This window comes from Triticum urartu, chromosome 2, assembly GCF_003073215.2.
Source record: "Triticum urartu cultivar G1812 chromosome 2, Tu2.1, whole genome shotgun sequence".
NCBI classification, from domain to species: Eukaryota; Viridiplantae; Streptophyta; class Magnoliopsida; order Poales; family Poaceae; genus Triticum; species Triticum urartu.
In genome coordinates, this window is record NC_053023.1 from 530,811,701 (window position 1) to 530,833,432 (window position 21,732).

Genomic DNA, 21,732 nt, shown 5'->3' on the forward strand with positions numbered 1-21,732 from the left:
CCAGGGTTCCCGGCGTCTACCCCCTAGACGCCAGGGTTCCTGGCGTCTAGCCTCTGGTCTCTGCAAAACTTCCTTTTGCACTTTCCAAAAGCCTCGTGGGCTTTCCCCTTTGGCCCAGATAAAGTGTTCTCATGCCCAAACATTTGGAGAAACATCCGGAACCCCTTCCGGTGAATTCCGGAACCCTTTCGGAGATCAAACACTACTATCGCATATATCAAACTTTATCTTCGGACCATTCCGGAGTTCCTCGTCATGTCCGTGATCTCATCCCGGACTCCGAACAACATTCGGTCATCAACATACATAACTCATATAGTACTATATCGTCAACGAACATTAAGCGTGCGGACCCTACGGGTTCGAGAACTATGTAGACATGACCGAGACACCTCTCTGGTCAATAACCAATAGCGGGACCTGGATGCCCATATTGGCTCCTACATATTCTACGAAGATCTTTATCGGTCAGACCGCATAACAACATACGTTGTTCCCTTTGTCATCGGTATGTTACTTGCCCGAGATTCGATCGTCGGTATCTCAATACCTAGTTCAATCTCGTTACCAGGAAGTCTCTTTACTCGTTCCGTAATACATCATCCCGCAACTAACTCATTAGTTGCAATGCTTGCAAGGCTTATAGTGATGTGCATTACCGAGTGGGCCCAAAGATACCTCTCCGACAATCAGAGTGACAAATCCTAATCTCGAAATACGCCAACCCAACAAGTACCTTTGGAGACACCTGTAGAGCACCTTTATAATCACCCAGTTACATTCCGATGTTTGGTGGCACACAAAGTGTTCCTCCGGTAAACGGGAGTTGCATAATCTCATAGTCATAGGAACATGTATAAGTCATGAAGAAAGCAATAGCAATAAACTAAACGATCAAGTGCTAAGCTAACGGAATGGGTCAAGTCAATCACATCATTCTCCTAATGATGTGATCCCGTTAATCAAATGACAACTCATGTATATGGTTAGGAAACTTAACCATCTTTGATCAACGAGCTAGTCAAGTAGAGGCATACTAGTGACACTCTGTTTGTCTATGTATTCACACATGTATTATGTTTCCGGTTAATACAATTCTAGCATGAATAATAAACATTTTCATGAAATAAGGAAATAAATAATAACTTTATTATTGCCTCTAGGGCATATTTCCTTCAGTCTCCCACTTGCACTAGAGTCAATAATCTAGATTACACAGTAATGATTCTAACACCCATGGAGCCTTGGTGCTGATCATGTTTTGCTCGTGGAAGAGGCTTAGTCAACGGGTCTGCAACATTCATATCCGTATGTATCTTGCAAATTTCTATGCCTCCCACCTGGACTAAATCCCGGATGGAATTGAAGCGTCTCTTGATGTGCTTGGTTCTCTTGTGAAATCTGGATTCCTTTGCCAAGGCAATTGCACCAGTATTGTCACAAAAGATTTTCATTGGACCCGATGCACTAGGTATGACACCTAGATCGGATATGAACTCCTTCATCCATACTCCTTCTTTTGCTGCTTCCGAAGCAGCTATGTACTCTGCTTCACACATAGATCCCGCCACGACGCTTTGTTTAGAACTGCACCAACTGACAGCTCCACCGTTTAATATAAACACGTATCCGGTTTGCGATTTAGATTCGTCCGGATCAGTGTCAAAGCTTGAGTCAATGTGCAAAACTGGCAACAACAAACTTTGGACGTAGAGCTTACTCAGGGAGAGCTTATCACACCCGATCATCACGTGGTGTCTGGGCACGACAAACTTTGGCAACGGTGCATACTCAGGGAGAACACTTTTATCTTGAAATTTAGTGAGAGATCATCTTATAATGCTACCGTCAATCAAAGCAAGATAAGATGCATAAAAGATAAACATCACATGCAATCAATATAAGTGATATGATATGCCCATCATCATCTTGTGCTTGTGATCTCCATCTCCGAAGCACCGTCATGATCACCATCGTCACCGGCGCGACACATTGATCTCCATCGTAGCATCATTGTTGTCTCGCCAATCTTATGCTTCCACGACTATCGCTACCGCTTAGTGATAAAGTAAAGCATTACAGCGCAATTGCATTGCATACAATAAAGCGACAACCATATGGCTCCTGCCAGTTGCCGATAACTCGGTTACAAAACATGATCATCTCATACAATAAAATTTAGCATCATGTCTTGACCATATCACATCACAACATGCCCTGCAAAAACAAGTTAGACATCCTCTACTTTGTTGTTGCAAGTTTTACGTGGCTACTACGGGCTTAAGCAAGAACCGTTCTTACCTACACATCAAAACCACAACAATAGTTTGTCAAGTTGGTGCTGTTTTAACCTTCGCAAGGACCGGGCGTAGCCACACTTGGTTCAACTAAAGTTGGAGAAACTGACACCCGCCAGCCACCTGTGTGCAAAGCACGTCGGTAGTACTAGTCTCACGTAAGCGTACGCGTAATGTCGGTCCGGGCCGCTTCATCCAACAATACCGCCGAACCAAAGTATGACATGCTGGTAAGCAGTATGACTTATATCGCCCACAACTCACTTGTGTTCTGCTCGTGCACAACATCAACGCATAAAACCTAGGCTCTGATACCACTGTTGGGGAACGTAGTAATTTCAAAAAAAATTCCTATGCACACGCAAGATCATGGTGATGCATAGCAACGAGAGGGGAGAGTGTTGTCTACGTACCCTCGTAGACCATTCGCGGAAGCGTTATATCAATGTGGTTGATGTAGTCGTACGTCTTCACGTCCGACCGATCCAAGTACCGAAAGCACAACACCTCTGAGTTCTGCACACGTTCGGCTCGGTGACGTCCTCGCCTTCTCGATCCAGCAAGAGGGGCTGTCGGTGTCAAAACCGGCAGATCTCGGGTAGGGGGTCCCGAACTGTGCGTCTAGGCGGATGGTAACAGGAGACAAGGGACACGATGTTTTTACCCAGGTTCGGGCCCTCTCGATGGAGGTAAAACCCTACTCCTACTTGATTAATATTGATGATATGGGTAGTACAAGAGTAGATCTACCACGAGATCAAGGAGGCTAAACCCTAGAAGCTAGCCTATGGTATGATTGTTCTTCGTCCTACAGACTAAAACCCTCCGGTTTATATAGACACCGGAGAGGGCTAGGGTTACACAGAGTCGGTTACAATGGTAGGAGATCTACATATCCGTATCGCCAAGCTTGCCTTCCACGCCAAGGAAAGTCCCTTCCGGACACGGGACGAAGTCTTCAATCTTGTACCTTCATAGTCCAGGAGTCCGGCCGAAGGTATAGTCCGGCTATCCGGACACCCCCTAATCCAGGACTCCCTCAGTAGCCCCTGAACCAGGCTTCAATGACTTCAAGTCCGGCGCGCAGATTGTCTTCGGCATTGCAAGGTGGGTTCCTCCTCCAAGTACTTCATAGAAGATTTTGAACACAAAGGTAGTGTCCGGCTCTGCAAAATAATTTCCACATATTGCCATAGAGAGAATAATATTTACACAAATCTAATCTGCTGACGTATTCCGTAGCGTGACATCACACCACGGCCAAGTCTTTATTCGAATCGTTTTACTGTCCCACCTCAGTGCGTTTAGCGAGGCCGTTTCCTTGGCACGTCTTGTCAAAGCAGAGATCGTGTCCCCTTATTCCGGGATTCTCATCAATACGGGCGTGGGTAACCCAAGCGTACCCATTGGTATGTTTTCTCGATCAAAGGCGAGTCCCAAACGGTCACGGGGAGGGCCCTTGGTATTCAACCTCTTATAAAGAAACCAAGGCCTTACTCCTTTCTTTCATTCTCAAACGAGTTCGCCCTTCGCCTCGAGTTCCAACACCCAAGGCTCTAGATTTCAGGCGCTTCGGACCTTCGACAATGTCTGGTTCCGACCTTCGAGGCCGATGGAGGCCCTCCTCCGTCACGGAGGAGGACGTGCTGAAGTTGAGAGAGGCTAGGTTCTTGACCGGCGAAATCTGGCATAGATTGCCTGCTCAAGGGCAGGTCATTCCCACTCCCAAGCTTGGTGAGAGTGTGGTGTTCATGTCTCACTTCCTTCGGGGGCTAGGCTTCCCGACGGATCCCTTTGTGAGGGGGCTCATGTTTTATTATGGGCTGGAATTTCACGACTTAGCTCCGGAGTCCATCCTCCATATTTCCTCATTCATCGTCGTGTGTGAAGCCTTCCTCCGTATTACTCCTCACTTCGGACTATGGCTCAATACCTTCAAAGTAGAGCCGAAGATGATCGAGGGACGGCACGCTGAGTGTGGAGGTGCTTTTATAAGCTAGAATGCTGGTGCTCCATGGCCCGAGGGCTCTTTTCAAGAGGAGTCCAGCTTATGGCAACGAGAGTGGTTTTACATCACCGTTCCCAGGGGCACCAAGTTGGTGGCGCCACCTGCCTTTCGCTCGGGTCCCCCACCATAGCTAGTGTCATGGGTTAATAAAGGACTGGACTGGGGGCCATCCAAGGACGTGCCCTTGTTGCAGGGCCGCATTCGAGATCTCTTAGAAAGAGACATTAGCCTGGTCGTGGTGACGCAGGTCATGTTGATCCGCCGAGCCTTTCCCGGCAAACGTCGCCCCCTTCGCCTGTGGGAGTTCAATCCGGAGGGACCACGAGCTTTCCAGCATTTCATGGGCGCAACGCCCGTGGCGATGTACAAATTGTTCTTCGGATCACAAGCAATGTGTCTGGACTTGACCGAGGACGCAGGCCTGAGCTGCAATCACCCGGATACTCAAGTAAGTAGCCTTGTGCCCGGACTCGCTATCCGTATATTTATCATAAAATTGCCCCTAAAAGAGCTGTCCTTTAAACATGAGTGGATAGCGAAAGCAAAGCTAATCAGGTGTCCGACCCCCTCCCCGAGACCACACCGGATCCCGTGCTAGTCAGGATGTTGGAGGTTGTGCCTTCGGAGGAAAGCGAGGGAGGGGACAAGGAAGCTACAGCCTCCTCGAAGAAGGTTGTACGGAAGGGAGGAATCGAAAATTCATCTCCTCAGGGGAAGAAGAGGACCGCCTCTGACGACCCGAAGACCATGGCCTCAAAGCAGGGGAAGAAATCTTCGTCAGAGGATCCTGCACCGGGGGATACTTCGGCCGAATTATGCCCTCAAGGGGATCAGCCCTCCACCGAGCCGTAAGTAGAGAGGAGTTTTTGTTTTTAAGAAATGAGAGAAATCCTTGCGTTATATCTGAGAAGAGTAATTGAAAATTTACCTTGTAGCTCGGACCTTAGCCCTTCTCAGCAGAGCTCGTCTTCGGGGGATCTTCTTCCAGAGATGATGGAGAGCGGAACGCCTCCCCCTGCCGTACCGCCTTGTGAGGCGGGCGTCCCTGAGGTATCATCGCGGAGGGTTTCTTCGAATCCGGCAGGGCCGGAAGGTAGTCATATGGCCCCCCAAAGCCCTCCGCGTCCGGCCTTCGAAAAGGGCCATCGGACGAGTCCGGCACCGTCTGGTGCATGGTCGGAGGAGCTGAAGGATCTGCTAGGGCGAGCATCTATCTCAGAGGAGCACCATGCATTGATGGGTACGGTGATTGAGAGGATTTCATCCGCGGAGAGCGGATTGCACGAGGCCGTCAGGAGTTTACTGACAGGTTTTTGAGGTACGCGAAATAATGTACCCTTTTTGGACAGTTGCGCATAAATAAGATGCGTCCTGTGTAGATAGTAGCCCCTGAGACTCTGTGCGTTATCAAAAGTGACGGCGCGCAGAGGATCATAATCCCAGGTCTAATATGCCGCCTTCATACGTAGGTGGCGAAGTGTCGGGTGGCCAGCCGGACTGATGAATTTGCCAAGCTAAAGCGGCATCTTGACATGGCAGATGCCGACATCGCGTTTGTCAACAAGCGGCTTGACGAGGCACAAGGTATGTAATTACTCCGGCGGCACCTGGTAAGAGGAGCTTTATGCCAGTATCTTACAATGTGTGCGCTTGATGCAGATGGTGCTGCTGCCATGGAGAATCTTTGGGCGAAACTTGCCCAAGCCAAGGAGCAAGCCAGGAAAAGTGATGTGGCTTCCGGAAAGGCAATTAAAGAGCTGAAAGCCGAACAGGCTGCTCACTGCCAAAGCAACAAGGAAATGGCCGAGATGGCTGTGAAGCTGAAGAGCGCTGCTGACCGTTGCAAGCTTCTTGAAAAAGAAGATCAGGCGGAACAGACGGACTTGGAGAAGGCCGTTGCCGATGCCAAGGATGCTCGCTCTGCGATGAGAGCTATGAAGGAGGAGCTGCGTCAGGCCGGAGAGATCGCGGCTGGAAAGCCCTTTATGCTGCGGAGGAAGTTCTGTGATCCTAAACATGCTCCGTTAGACCGGATGTGGAGTACGGCGGACACCTATCTGGATTTGGCAGCGAGTGCCGCAGATGCGGTCGAACACTTCCGAGATCAAGAAGATCGCGAAGTGGAAAAGCTTTTTTGGTCGCAGTTCCACAATCCGGAGCATCCACTGCCATTAGCCGATCGTTTGGCCGAATGGGCTGAGCTAAATAGGTTATCCAGACGCGCCATGAAGTATGTCATGAGTCATCTGTGGCCAGAGAGGCCAGAGCCGAAAAGTTATTTCAACTTGGTGCAGCAGTTCCTTGGTGCGGCGCCGCATATCAGTGCGATGAAGAGGTCAGCGTGAATAGAGGGTGCACGGATGGCTCTTGCCTGTGTCGAGACATACTGGGCGGAAATGGAGGCCACCGCTGTTGCATCCCCAGACTCGGATGGAAGCCGAGTACCTGCCGAGCACTATTTTCAGGAAGTTCTGCAAGGCACTCGTTTAATAGAGACGCAGTGCTCGAAGGATACTATATTCGAATATCATATATTATTGTAAAACAATATTTTGATAAATTGTAGAAGCTTTTTATACTTGTGCCTACAAGTATTATAATACCTCTTGTGCGGCCATTTAACATATATGTATATATAATCTGAAAGATGGCAGTCGTCGGCTTCAGCCCCCACGCACATAATGCGGGGGTGTTCGCAGAAGGTGCATTTTCACACTTGATCCAACGTCTTGGTCCTACAAAGGAGGTGATAGCACAACGAACTAGGCAATCGGACTATGATGCTTTATCACTTTCACTTAGCCATAGGAGTTTGACAGTGAGGCTACTTACATAGCCCCTGGTGGCGCCTGCGCTCGCCCGAACTCGGGGCGCGTATGTGCCTGGCCGGGAAGCGGCCCTTTGTTAATGCGGAGGAATCCTAAAGATTCCGGTAAGTCATCGAGTGGTTGACCAGTCTCACGCTATATCATGACAGTCAGTTTTCGGCTTTCTCTACTGAGGTGCTTGCCTGGCCGAACCGGGGCACAATCGCAGTAGTTCTCCTGGTACCGCCTTAGCCGATAGAGCGGAACGTAAGGTAGCAAAACACAGGAGCCGGGCAAACCCAACATTTGACCAAAGACATGATTCGGAGCTGATGCATATAAGGCCAAACTCGCGACGCCGAACACTCCCTAAGGTATTCGGTCTTTATGAGGGCGGGCGGCATAACACCCTTAGTAATAAGCCCCTAGTGTCCAGGTATGCACAAAACTCTGACGTGTCCGCATGCCAAAACGCCAGCCTCCTCCTTGGTTATACCAAGAAACCAGGGGGTGTGTATCAACAAGAGACAATAAAAAAGGTTTACGCAGGGTCTTAATCTGAAAAGAATCCTTGGAACGGGTCCCTGCTGCATGTCTGCGCCTGTGTCTCCGTTGTGTCGTATCCTGGACGGGCGTAGCACGGTGTTCATCTGTAAAAGAGAGGAACTTAGTTGAAGAAAGATCGTGCCGAACATGAGTTATACTAAATAAACAAAGTATAAATCGAAATGGGTAAAATTGAGCTTTATTGTCTCTTGTTTTATATGCGCAGAGCCCCTAGTACAGGGGTATACGACTATTAAGCCTTTATCAATTGTATGTTTATGCCGGACTCGTCTAGCCGTGTCCGTGGTCTTGACGACCTGTTTAGGTGCTTTGGCTGGTGAAGCCGCTTTATTGTGGGGCTGTCAAGGCTGCCGCACTGTCTTCCGCGCGGGAGGAACACTCAATGTTTTCCCTTTAATGAGATGATGCCTCGTGGACCGGGCATCTTAAGCGTAAGAGATGCATAATGCGGTATTGCGTTAAAGCGGGTGAAAGCTTCGCGTCCTAGCAGTGCTTGATAGCTACCTGAGAATGGGGCGATGTGGAAAGTTAGCTGTTCGCAACGGAAGTTATCGGGGGAGCCGAACATAACTTCTAGCCGGAGAGAACCCATGCAACGGGCATCCGGGCCTGGCGTTACCCCTTGAAAGGAGGTTTTGCTATGGCGAATTTTTGTTGGGTCTATCCCCATGTTGTGGATTGTGTCCTGGTATAATAGGTTTAGACCACTGCTGCCGTCCATCAGGACATTTGTAAAGTGGAGTCCGCCGATTATTGGATCTAATACCAAGGCAGTCCAGCCTGCGTTCCGGATACTTCTAGAGTAATCCTGATGGTCGAAGGTGATCGGTTTTAACAACCATTGGCGAGACTCCTTTGGGATAGGCCGTATGGCGCGTATCTCTGTTGGCGCCATTCTGTTCGTCACGTGAAGTAAGTTTACTGTTTTGACTTCTTGTGGGAAATCCTTTTGTTTCCTGGTGCTCTGCTTGTGGGGTTCGTCGTCGTCCTCACTTGGTGTGTCGAGCCCCTTGTGTCCGGCGTTGAGTTTGCCGGATTGCTTGAAAACCCAAAAATCTCTGTGGGTATGGTTCACAGGCTTCCTGGGAGTACTGTGTATTTGACATATCTTGTCCAAGATTTTGTTTAAGTTGGATAGCTCGTCCCTGTTATCCTTGAGGGGCGGCTTTCTCTGATTCTGCCGCGAGCTTTTGAATCCGGCGTTGACCACCGTGCTCTTTGGGCTGTTTCCCTTATTCCGGCGCTGGTCCTTGCTGCGTCGGGGTTTTCCGTTTCCATCCCTAACTTCGGATGTACTTGGGTCACTGGTGCTACATCTTGCCAACCAGCTGTCCTCTCCTGCGCAAAAGCGGGTCATGAGGCCTGTTAATCCGGCCATTGTTCTTGGCTTTTCTTGGCCGAGGTGTCTGGCGAGCCATTCGTCTCGAACATTATGCTTAAAGGCTGCTAGGGCTTCGGCGTCCGGACAGTCGACTATCTGATTCTTTTTAGTAAGAAATCTGTTCCAGAATTTTCGGGCTGACTCTCCGGGCTGTTGAGTTATGTGACTGAGATCGTCTGCATCCGGAGGGCGGACATAGGTCCCTTGAAAATTTGCCCGGAAAGCATCCTCAAGCTCTTCCCAACTTCCATTGGTGTTTTCGGGAAGGCTTTTGAGCCAATGCCGGGCTGGCCCTTTAAGCTTGAGGGGTAAGTATTTTATGGCGTGGAGGTCATCTCCTCTGGCCATGTGTATGTGGAGGATATAATCCTCGATCCAGACCCCAGGGTCTATTGTTCCGTCGTACGCCTCTATGTTTACGGGCTTGAATCCCGCTGGAAATTCATGGTCCATCGCCTCATTGGTGAAACATAGGGGGTGTGCGGCACCCCTGTATTTGGGTGTGCCGTGATGTTCAGATATTTGTTGTGTTGCATTGCTTACTAGAGCTTGCTTTCTTGGCCCATAGATAGATCTGGCTGGGCCATCTTTTTGATGCAGATCCTTTGGTGGATCGCGTGCCGGCTTGTGTGCGGCACCGCTTGCCGCTCCATGCTGGCCATGCGGTCGTCTATCCGACCGGGTGGCTTTCCTATTTTTTGACTGCGGGGGCTCTAAGGCCTCCTCGTCAAATTCAGGCAATAGCTTTCGCTTTGGATAGCTTTTTGTGCGGCGACTGCCGCCATATTTGTCTGCGGTGTTGCATACTTTGCTCCATCTGATTCTGAGTGCATCTTCCGCAGTTTTGAGCTTCCGCTTCTGCTTTCTCAGGCTACGCGCAGTGGCGGCGAGCCTTTTGTGGAGGTTCTTCTGCTCTATGAGCCTATCCGGCGTAAGGTCGTCCGGACAGTTGTTTTCGCCGGGGATGGGGTGTTCGGTTTGTTTATCCAAGTTTCCCTGTTCATACGGTTGCTCGAAGGCATGTTCGTCGTCCGCCGGCTCGTCCTGCTCTATGGCTGGGTCTGTATGGCTGCTGTCTCTGTCGAGGCGGGGCTTGGAGCGGCGCTTACGTCGCCGCTTTGATTGCTTTTCGAGTGAACGATCCCTCGTTGCATCCCTGTGTTCCTCATCGTCGCTTCCTTTGGGTGTGTCCACCATGTATACATCATGAGATGAGGTGGCTGTCTAGTGCCTTATAGGCGTTGGTTCATGTTCATCTCCTACATCGTCGTCCATACCGTCGATGTCTTCGGAGTCGAAGTCGAGCACGTGGTTTAAATTATTGACAGTGGCTATGAAGTGGGTGGTGGGTGGGCATCGAATTTCTTCGTCGTCCACATCCCAATCCCGCCGGTCATAGTCCGGCCAGGACTCTCCTGATAAAGAGAGAGAGAGACCTGAGTGAATTCAGAATGTCGCCGAAGGGCGAGTGCTGAAAGATGTCTGTGGCGGTGAACTCCATGATCGGCGCCCAATCGGATTCGATCGGTAGGGGCGCGGAGGGCTCGGAGTCCGGAGAGGAGTCCGGCATCTTGGAGTCACGGGCTTCGCGGAGGACAAGGCTGGTGTTCGGCTTGATCGCCGTAGAGATTGCAGCCCCCGAGGCGGTGTCTAACCACCCATCCTCGATTGGTGTGGTCGGCTCCGAGCCAAGGGTCGGAGCGAACACAGGTGCGGCCTCCAGGGCACTGTTCGGCGGCAGAGCTAGATCATGCCCACCGGGACAGTGCGGCGCGCTCGGCTGCGGCTCAGATCCGTCGAAGATCAAGTCTCCGCGGTCGTCCGCTGTGTAGTTTAAACTTCCAAATCTGACCTGACGGCCAGGGGCGTAGCTTTCGATCTGCTCCAGATGGCCAAGCGAATTGGCCCGCAGTGCAAAGCCGCCAAATACGAAGATCTGTCCGGGGAGAAAAGTCTCACCCTGGATCGCATCGTCTTTGATGATCGGAGGAGCCATCGGGCCTAAAAGTGACGACACAGAGGAACTCTCAATGAAAGCACCAATGTCGGTGTCAAAACCGGCGGATCTCGGGTAGGGGGTCCCGAACTGTGCGTCTTGGCGGATGGTAACAGGAGACAAGGGACACGATGTTTTTACCCAGGTTCGGGCCCTCTCGATGGAGGTAAAACCCTACTCCTGCTTGATTAATATTGATGATATGGGTAGTACAAGAGTAGATCTACCACGAGATCAAGGAGGCTAAACCCTAGAAGCTAGCCTATGGTATGATTGTTCTTCGTCCTACGGACTAAAACCCTCCGGTTTATAGACACCGGAGAGGGCTAGGGTTACACAGAGTCAGTTACAATGGTAGGAGTTCTACATATCCGTATCACCAAGCTTGCCTTCCACGCCAAGGAAAGTCCCTTCCGGACACGGGACGAAGTCTTCAATCTTGTATATTCATAGTCCAGGAGTCCGGCCGAAGGTATAGTCCGGCTATCCGGACACCCCCTAATCTAGGACTCCCTCAGGGGCGAAGTAGTAGATGAGTTCCGGCAGCACGATGGCGTGGTGACGGTGTTGGTGAAGAACAATCTCCGTAGGGATTCGCCTAAGCACTACGAAAACTATGACGGAGGATAAACTAGAGGGGACAGGGTCGACACATGGCTTGGTGTTTCTTGATGTGTCATTGGTGCTAGCCCTACCCCTCTATTTATATGTTGAGCCCTGGGGTCGAAACTTGGAGTAAAAGCCTCCTCAAAGTCGGTTTCACCCAAAAGGCAAGAGTCCTTCTTGGACTCCAGGGCTAGACGCCAGGGTTCCCGGCGTCTACCCCCTAGACGCCAGGGTTCCTGGCGTCTAGCCTCTGGTCTCCGCAAAGCTTCCTTTTGCACTTTCCAAAAGCCTCGTGGGCTTTCCCCTTTGGCCCAGATAAAGTGTTCTCGTGCCCAAACATTTCGGGAAACATCCGGAACCCCTTCCGGTGAATTCCGGAACCCTTCCGGAGATCAAACACTACTATCCCATATATCAAACTTTATCTCCGGACCATTCCGGAGTTCCTCGTCATGTCCGTGATCTCATCCCGGACTCCGAACAACATTCGGTCATCAACATACATAACTCATATAGTACTATATCGTCAAGAACGTTAAGCGTGCGGACCCTACGGGTTCGAGAACTATGTAAACATGACCGAGACACCTCTCTGGTCAATAACCAATAGCGAAACCTAGATGCCCATATTGGCTCCTACATATTCTACGAAGATCTTTATCGGTTAGACCGCATAACAACATACGTTGTTCCCTTTGTCATCGGTATGTTACTTGCCCGAGATTCGATCGTCGATATCTCAATACCTATTTCAATCTCATTACCGACAAGTCTCTTTACTTGTTCCGTAATACATCATCCCGCAACTAACTCATTAGTTGCAATGCTTGCAAGGCTTATAGTGATGTGCATTACCGAGTGGGCCCAGAGATACCTCTCCGACAATCGGAGTGACAAATCCTAATCTCGAAATACGCCAACCCAACAAGTACCTTTGGAGACACCTGTAGAGCACCTTTATAATCACCCAGTTACGTTGTGACGTTTGGTGGCACACAAAGTGTTCCTCCGGTAAACGGGAGTTGCATAATCTCATAGTCATAGGAACATGTATAAGTCATGAAGAAAGCAATAGCAACAAACTAAACGATCAAGTGCTAAGCTAACAGAATGGGTCAAGTCAATCACATCATTCTCCTAATGATGTGATCCCATTAATCAAATGACAACTCATGTATATGGTTAGGAAACTTAACCATCTTTGATCAATGAGCTAGTCAAGTAGAGGCATACTAGTGACACTCTGTTTGTCTATGTATTCACACATGTATTATGTTTCCGGTTAATACAATTCTAGCATGAATAATAAACATTTATCATGGAATAAGGAAATAAATAATAACTTTATTATTGCCTCTAGGGCATATTTCCTTCAGTTGGCTCCCACATGTTCCACGATGATCTCATCGGATGAACCATGATGTCGAGGATTCAATCAATCCCGTATTCAATTCCCTTTGTCAATCGGTACGTTACTTGCCCCAGATTCGATCGTTGGTATCCCAATACCTTGTTCAATCTCGTTACCGGCAAGTCACTTTACTCGTACCGTAATGATGATCCCGTGACCAAACACTTGGTCACATTGAGCTCATTATGATGATGCATTACCGAGTGGGCCCAGAGATACCTCTCCGTCATACGAAGTGACAAATCCCAGTCTCGATCCGTGTCAACCCAACAGATACTTTCGGGGATACTTGTAGTATACCTTTATAGTCACCCAGTTACGTTGTGACGTTTGGTACACCCAAAGCACTCCTACGGCATCCGGGAGTTACATGATCTCATGGTCTAAGGAAATGATACTTGACATTGGAAAAGCTCTAGCAAACGAACTACACGATCTTGTGCCATGCTTAGGATTGGGTCTTGTCCATCACATCATTCTCCTAATGATGTGATCCCGTCATCAACGACATCCAATGTCCATGGTCAGGAAACCATAACCATCTATTGATCAACGAGCTAGTCAACTAGAGGCTTACTAGGGACATGGTGTTGTCAATGTATCCACACATGTATCTGAGTTTCCAATCAATACAATTCTAGCATGGATAATAAACGAATATCATGAACAAGGAAATATAATAATAACTAATTTGATTATTGCCTCTAGGGAATATTTCCCAACCCGAGATCTACTGGCTTTGACACTGACATTGGTGCTTTCATTGAGAGTTCCACTATGCCGTCATCAAAAGGCTCGATGGCATCATCGATCATATACAATAATTCTGCCGGGAAGGAGATTTTTCTCCCCAGCCAGATCTTCGTATTCGGCGGCTTCGCACTGCGGGCCAAATCGGTTGGCCACCTGGAGCAGATCGACAGCTACGCCCCTGGTCACCAGATTAGTTTTGGAAATCTGAACTATGTCGCCGACACCCAAGGAGACTTGATCTTCCAAGGCTTCGCGGCTCCAACCACCGCTCCAGCCTTAGAGCCGGAGCGCATCACCAGGTACGAAGACGGGAGTTTAGAGCCCGCCGGACTATCTGCGAATATAGAGCTCAATGTTGGAGAACCGGAGAGGATAGCACCACCGGAAGCCATCAAAAAGCCGGACACTTCCGGGACACTAGCTCCAAACACTCGCAGTACGTTTCTTGCGAGCTCGGCTGGAGAACTTTAGTCCCCGTCCAAACCTCGCTCTTAAACGAGGCTCTGGACCTAATGCGATCCCTCGCCATCACAGAGGAACCACTTCTGAATTGCACCCAACCCGGAGTAGGGGCTGAAAATAGGGAATTTTACTTCCCACCCACCACCCACTTTATAGCCACTCTCAAGGATCTAACTGACATGCTCGACTACAACTCTGAAGACATCAATGGTATGGACGATGATGCCGGAGAGGAGCTAGCCCAAAACCCTCCATTCACCGGACACTGGATGACCACCTCCTCATACGACATGTACATGGTGGGCACACCTAAAGAAGGCAACGACGATGATGAGAAGGATCCAGTCGAGGACGAGCCTCCTGAGACACAGCCAAAGCGTTGATGTCAGCGGCGCCGCTCTAAATCGTGTCGCGGAAAGGGCAGCAATATCGGCACCGGAGACGATGATACTCCGGAGAACTCCGAAGACCAAGAATACCCCATCGAACGAACATCCGAACAGGATGATCGGGAGGACGGGCAGGTCGACCCTGACGAGCAAGCAGGGAACGAAGACTCAGAGGATATCAACTACCTACCACTCTCCGAGGACGACATGAGCCTCGGCGAGGAGGATTTCATCATGCTAGAGGAACCCTCGAACAAGAGCACTTTAAGCGCCAGCTAATAGCCACTGCTAGAAGCCTAAAGAAAAAGCAGCAGTAGCTTCAAGATAACCAAGATCTGCTCAACGACAGATGAACTAATGTCCTGGCAGCCGAAGAATACGGCCTCGAATGCCCAATGAAGAGTTACCCAAAGCATAAACTGCTAACCTAATTCGACGATGAGGCGCTGGAGCCCATGCTACCTCTTGAGCACTGCGTTCGTTTTCCCTCGAAGAGGAAAGGGTGATACACCAAAGTAGCATAAGTATTTCCCTTAGTTTTTGAGAACCAAGGTATCAATCCAGTAGGAGGCCACACGCAAGTCCCTCGTACCTACACAAACAAATACGAACCTCGAAACCAACACGATAAAGGGGTTGTCAATCCCTTGATGGTCACTTACGAGAGTGAGATCTCATAGATATGATAAGATAATATTTTTGGTATTTTTGTAATAACGATAAAAAGAAAAGATTGCAAAATAAACGGTGCAAGGAATAACTTGATAACGGGAGATTACTATGATGAGAATAGACCCGGGGCCATAGGTTTCACTAGTGGCTTCTCTCAAGATAGCATAAGTATTACGGTGGGTGACTGACTCCTGCCTGCATCTAGTACTATTACTCCACACATCGACCGCTATCTAGCATGCATCTAGAGTATTAAGTTCATAAGAACAGAGTAACACATTAGGTAAGATGACATGATGTAGAGGGATAAACTCAATCAATATGATATAAACCCCATCTTTTTATCCTCGATGGTAACAATACAATACGTGTCATTTCCCTTTCTGTCACTGGGATCGAGCACCGCAAGATTGAACCCAAAGTTAAGCACTTCTCCCATTGCAAGAAAGATCAATCTAGTAGGCCAAACCAAACTGATAATTCGAAGAGACTTGCAAAGATAACCAATCATGCATAAAAGAATTCAGAGAAGATTCAAATATTGTTCATAGATAGACTTGATCATAAACCCACAATTCATCGGATCTCGACAAACACACCACAAAAAGAGTTACATCAAATAAAAAGAGAGAGAAGAAGCCATCTAGCTACTAGCTATGGACCCGAAGGTATGAAATAAACTACTCACACATCATCGGAGAGGCCATGGAGTTGATGTAGAGGCCCTCCGTGATCAATGCCCCCTCCGGCGGAGCTCCGGAAAAGGCCCCAAGATGGGATCTCTTGGGTATAGAAGGTTGCGGCGTTGGAAATAGGGTTTCGTGGTGCTCCTGGATGTTTTTGGGGTATATGAATATATATATATAGGAGAAAGAAGTAGGTCGGTGGAGCAACGAGGGCCCACGAGGAGGGAGGGCACGCCCAGGGGGGTAGGCGCGCTCCCCTACCTCGTGGCCGCCTCGTTGATTGCTTGATGTCCACTCCAAGTCCTCTGGATCACGCTTGTTCCAAAAATCACGCTCCCGAAGGTTTCATTCTGTTTGGACTCCGTTTGATATCCGTTTTCTGCGAAACACTGAAGTAGGCAAAAAAACAACAATTTGCACTGGGCCTTGGGTTAATAGGTTAGTCCCAAAAATAATATAGAAGTGTAAAATAAAGCCCATTAACATCCAAAACGGAATATATAATAGCATGGAACAATAAAAAATTATAGATACGTTGGAGACGAATCAAGCATCCCCAAGCTTAATTCCTACTCGTCCTCGAGTAGGTAAATGATAATAACGGAATTTTTGATGTGGAATGCTTTCTAGCATATTCTTAATGTAAATCTGTTTATTGTGGCATGAATATTCAGATCCGAAAGATTCAAGGTAAAAGTCTAATATTGGCATACAATTAGTAATACTTCAAGAATACTAACTAAGCAATTATGTCTTCTCAAAATAACATGGCAAAAGAAAGTTCATCCCTACAAAATCATATAGTTTGGTCATGCTCCATTTTCGTCACACAAGAATGCTCTCATCATGCACAACCCCGATGACAAGCCAAGCAATTGTTTCACACTTTAGTAATCTCAAACTTTTTTCAACTTTCACGCAATACATGAGCGTGAGCCATGGATATAGCACCATGGGTGGAATAGAATATGATGATGGGGGTTATGTGAAGAAGACAAAAAAGGAGAAAGTCTCACATCGACGCGACTAATCAATGGGCTAGGGAGATGCCCATCAATTGATGTCAATGCAAGGAGTAGGGATTGCCATGCAACGGATGCACTAGAGCTATAAATATATGAAAGCTCAACAAAAGAAACTAAGTGGGTGTGCATCCAACTTGCTTGCTCACGAAGACCTAGGGCACTTGAGGAAGCCCATTTTTGGAATATACAAGCCAAGTTCTATAACGAAAAATTCCCACTAGTATATGAAAGTGACAAAACAAGAGACTCTCTATAATAAAGATCATGGTGCTACTTTGAAGCACAAGTGTGGAAAAAAGGATAGTAGCATTGCCCTTTTTTTGCGCCTCCCTTTTTTTATTTGGGATTTCTCTTTTTTTTTTCTTTGGGACAATGCTCTATTAATGATGATCATCACACTTCTATTTATTTACAACTCAATGATTACAACTCGATACTAGAACAAAGTATGACTCTATATGAATGCCTCCGGCGGTGTATCGGGACGGGCAATGAATCAAGAGTGACATGTATGAAAATTATGAATGGTGGCTTTGCCACAAATACGATGTCAACTACATGATCATGCAAGGCAATATGACAGAGATGATGCGTGTCATGATGAACGGAACGGTGGAAAGTTGCATGGGAATATATCTCGGAATGGCTATGGAAATGCCATAATAGGTAGGTATGGTGGCTATTTTGAGGAAGATATAAGGAGGTTTATGTGTGACAGAGCGTATCATATCACGGGGTTTGGATGCACCGGCGAAGTTTGCACCAACTCTCAAGGTGAGAAAGGGCATTGCATGGTATCGAAGAGGCTAGCAATGATGGAAGGGTGAGAGTGCGTATAATCCATGTACTCAACATTAGTCATAAAGAACTCACATACTTATTGCAAAAATCTACAGGTCATCAAAAACCAAGTATTATGCGCATGCTCCTAGGGGAATAGATTGTTAGGAAAAGACTATCGCTCGTCCCCGACCGCCACTCATAAGGAGGACAATCAAAGAAACACCTCATGCTTCAAATTTGTCACACAACGATCACCATACGTGCATGCTAAGGGACTTGCAAACTTCAACACAAGTATTTCTCAATTTCACAACTACTCAACTAGCACACTCTAATATCACCACCTTTATATCTCAAAACAATTATCAAGTATCAAACTTCTCCTAGTACTCAATGCACTTTTTATGAGAGTTTTTATTATACCGATCTTGGATGCCTATTATATTAGGACTAGATTCATAACCAAAGACAATTACCATGCTGTTCTAAAGTACTCTCAAAATAATATAAGTGAAGCATGAGAGATCAATTATTTCTATAAAAACCACCACCGTGCTCTAAAAGATATAAGTGAAGCACTAGAGCAAAATTATCTAGCTCAAAAGATATAAGTGAAGCACATAGAGTATTCTAATAAATTCCAATTCATGTGTGTCTCTCCCAAAAGGTGTGTACAGCAAGGATGATTGTGGTAAACTAAAAAGCAAAGACTAAAATCATATAAGACGCTCCAAGCAAAACACATATCATGTGGTGAATAATAATATAGCTCCAAGTAAAGTTACCGATGGACGAAGACAAAAGAGGGGATGCCTTCCGGGGCATCCCCAAGATTAGGCTTTTGGTTGTCCTTGGATTTTACCTTGGGGTGCCTTGTCATCCCCAAGCTTAGGCTCTTGCCACTCCTTGTTCCATAATCCATCAAATCCTTACCCAAAACTTTAAAACTTCACAACACAAAACTTAAATAGAAAATCTCATGAGCTCCGTTAGTATAAGAAAACAAACCACCACTTAAGGTACTGTAATGAACTCATTATTTATTTGTATTGGTGTTAAACCTACTGTATTTCAATTTCTCTATGGTTCATACCCTCTGATACTACTCATAGATTCATCAAAATAAGCAAACAACACGAGAAAAACAGAATCTGTCAAAAACAGAAAAGTCTCTAGTAATCTGTAGGTTTCGACTACTTATGGAACCCAAAAAATTCTAAAATAAATTTTGGGATGTGAGGAATTTATCTATTAATCATCTTCAAAAATAATTAACTAGATAGAACTCTCCAGTAAAAAATGGCAGCAAATCTCGTGAGTGCTAAAGTTTCTGTTTTTTTACAGCAAGATCGCAAAGACTTTCCCCAAGTCTTCCCAAAGGTTCTACTTGGCACAAACACTAATTAAAAGCATAAAACCACATCTAAACAGAGGCTAGATGAATTATTTATTGCTAAACAGAATCAAAAATCAAGGAACAAAAATAAAATTGGGTTGCCTCCCAACAAGCGCTATCGTTTAACGCCCCTAGCTAGGCATAAAAGCAAGGATAGATCTAGGTATTGCCATCTTTGGCATGCAATTCTTCAATCGAACACCTATAACCCTTAGGAGTTTCCTTCTTTCTACTAATGATTAAACACTTAGGCAAGAAATCGAGAAAATCATTTGTAGCAAAAGGTTCCTTAATGATAGCGAGAAAGTTGGGGTGAACACTTATGGATTTAAGATCCGCATTTTCCTTACTAGAAGTTTCACCCTTATTCTTAGGAACGTACATTAGTTTGGCAACTTTGGTAGGAGGATTTGAAGTATTCCTTACGGCAGAAAAAGCGGACCCTAAGTTGGTGATAATACCTTCAAGTTTATTAATTCTTTCGGAATCTTGGTCATCATCCTCTTATTAAAAAGCACCACAGCCTTAGCTGGATCAAGAGTACGAAGGACGTCACCAAGATGAACGTGTGCAGATCACGGAGGTGCCGTGCATTCGATACTTGATCGGTTGGATTGCGAAGACGTTTGACTACATCAATCGTGTTTCATAACGCTTCCAGTTTCGGTCTATGAGGGTACGTAGACATACTCTCCCCCTCTCGTTGCTAAGCATCTCCTAGATAGATCTTGCGTGATCGTAGATTTTTTTTTGAAATACTGCGTTCCCCAACAGTGGAATCCGAGCCAGATCTAGTCGTAGATGTTATATGCACGAGTAGAACACAAAGGAGTTGTGGGCGTGGGTATATACATATTTCTTGCCGTCACTAGTTGATTCTTGATTCAGCGGTATTGTTGGATGAAGCGGCTCAGACCGACATTACGCGTACGCTTACGCGAGACTGGTTCTACCGACGTGCTTCGCACACAGGTGGCTAGTGGGTGTCTGTTTCTCCAACTTTAGTTGAATCGGTTTCAATGAAAAGGGTTGTTTCTGAAGATCAAAATGCAATCACTATACTACATTGTGGTTTTTGATGCGTAGGTAAGAACGGTTCTTGCTAAGCCCGTAGCAGCCACGTAAAACTTGCAACAACAAAGTAGAGGACGTCTAACTTGTTTTTGCAGGGCATGTTGTGATGTGATATGGTCAATACATGATTATATACATTGTTGTATGAGAAGGTCATGTTTTGTAACACAGTAATCAGCAACTGGCAGGAGCCATATAGTTGCCACTTTATTGTATGAAATGCAATCGCCATGTAATTGCTTTATTTTATCACTAAGCGGTAGCGATAGTCGTAGAAGCAATAGTTGGAGAGACGACAATGATGCTACGATGGAGATGATGGTGTTAAGCCGGTGACGATGGTGATCATGACGGTGCTTTGGAGGTGGAGATCAAAGGCACAAGATGATGATGGCCATATCATATCACTTATATTTGATTGAATGTGATGTTTATCCTTTATGCATCTTATTTTGCTTAGTTCGGCGGTAGCATTATAAGATGATCTATCACTAAATTTCAAGGTATAGGTGTTCTCCCTAAGTATGCACCATTGCTACAGTTCGTCGTGCCAAGACACCACGTGATGATAGGGTGTGATAAGCTCTACGTTCACATACAACGGGTGCAAGCCAGTTTTGCACAAGCAGAATACTCGGGTTAAACTTGACGAGCCTAGCAGATGCAGATATGGCCTCGGAACACTGAGACCGAAAGATCGAGCGTGAATCATATAGTAGATATGATGAACATAGTGATGTTCACCATTGAAAACTACTCCATCTCACGTGATGATCGGACATGGTTTAGTTGATATGGATCACGTGATCACTTAGATGATTAGAGGGATGTCTATCTAAGTGGGAGTTCTTAAGTAATATGACTAATTGAACTTTAATTTATCATGAAATTAGTACCTGATAGTATTTTGCATGTCTATGTTGTTGTAGATAAATGGCCCATGCTGTTGTTCTGTTGAATTTTAATGCGTTCCTAGAGAAAGCTAAGTTGAAAGATGATGGTAGCAGTTACATGGACTGGGTCCGTAACTTGAGGATTATCCTCATTGCTGCACAGAAGAATTACGTCCTGGAAGCACCGCTAGGTGCCAAACCCGCTGCAAGAGCAACGCCAGATGTTGTGAACACCTGGCAGAGCAAAGCTGATGACTACTCGATAGTTCAGTGTGCCATGCTTTACGGCTTAGAACCGAGACTTCCAGGACGTTTTAAACGTCATGGAGCATATGAGATGTTACAGGAGTTGAAGTTAATATTTCAATAAAATGCCCGGATTGAGAGATATGACGTCTCCAATAAGTTCCACAACTGCAAAATGGAGGAGAATAGTTCTGTCAGTGAGCATATACTCAGAATGTCTGGATACCACAATCACTTGACTCAGCTGGGAGCTAATCTTCCAGTTGATAGTGTCATTGAA